At 42.6% G+C, this 1,263-nt stretch overlaps 1 pseudogene; it reads left to right on the forward strand.

The window, feature by feature from the left end:
• Nucleotides 1–825: 825 nt before the first annotated feature.
• LOC116569720 lies at nucleotides 826–909 on the forward strand (annotated as a pseudogene).
• Nucleotides 910–1,263: the final 354 nt, after the last annotated feature.

Below are 1,263 nucleotides of genomic sequence, written 5' to 3' on the forward strand. Positions count from 1 at the left end.
ACTGTGTGCCTCCCGTGAGCCACTTTTGACCAAAGGAAGGAGCAGGTCAGCCTCTCAAGGCATTCAGGAAAATCCCTTGGGTGTTGCTCCTGGAAGCTTTTGAATGGGCTTAGGAGCGTAGAACTTCTGTAACGGTTATTTCAAGACCACAGTAAACACGATGTTGAGAAATTATCCTTTTCCTACTTTCCATTTCAAATAATCCCCCATTATACTTCCAGAGCCAATTCCAGAGAGTTATCAATGTGCACTGGTTACAGACTAGCTCACAGGATAGAATACCATCTGCACAGAGACCCCAAAGTCTCTCACCAGCTTGAACCACTGATGCCCTGTTCATTATCCAGTGAATCCCTAGATCCCAAGAAACAACAATCAATAAGAAGAAAGCTCCCCTCCCTTTACAGAGCAACTACCTATGTACAAGGCATCTTCTCTCCGCAGTTTCCTCCAATTCTGCCTCTTCTCAGCCAGAGAAATTCCCCAGGAGGTCCTCAGCACTGAGAGGCTGGATGTCTCGCCCTGGGACTGGATGCGTTCCCGCAGCAACCTCCAAACCAGTATTTCTGTTTCCAACCCAAGCCCCTCATTTGCACTGCCTTTTCCAAAATTCAAGAGGATCATCTGGACAATTCACAACACCCCCACCACATCCACAGATTAAGGAAAATATAAGCAAATACCTACACTACAATCTAAGTTCCACGAGGGCAAAAAGTTTTGCTTTGTTGCTGTTCATTAATGTAACTCCCAGTTCCTGGAAGAAGGTTTGGTATACAGAGGCTATCCATGCACACTGGCCAAATGAATGAAATATCTAGAACAAGCTTTGTGCAGTGGCACTATTGTAGCCAATGAGGTTTAGCCGAGACGCGATTATTGCTAATTGAAATATCTAGAACATATCCCAACAGTACGGCAGAACAGTCACCAGCAAAATAATACTTCTAGAGCCTAACAACATTCATTAAAAATCACTTGTTTTTCTGGTACCATTTACCTTAAACACAGAGGCACGGCTTTCTTTTTCTTTCTTTCTCTCTCTCTCTCTCTCTTTTTTTTCCCCAGAAAAAGCTTCCCTTATGTGATTACCTACACAAAAATAAATTATTACTTTTTCCCACACTGTTGGTTAGAAGCATCCTGTCATCCAGGAAAAGCACCCTTCTGAAAATTTAGTGTTTAAGGAGTCACGGTGGAATTGTAAAGTATTTAGAACTGAATGACAATGAAACCACTATTTTGCAAACTTATGGGATACAG

The sequence above is a fragment of the Mustela erminea genome, chromosome 11 (genome assembly GCF_009829155.1).
Source record: "Mustela erminea isolate mMusErm1 chromosome 11, mMusErm1.Pri, whole genome shotgun sequence".
NCBI classification, from domain to species: Eukaryota; Metazoa; Chordata; class Mammalia; order Carnivora; family Mustelidae; genus Mustela; species Mustela erminea.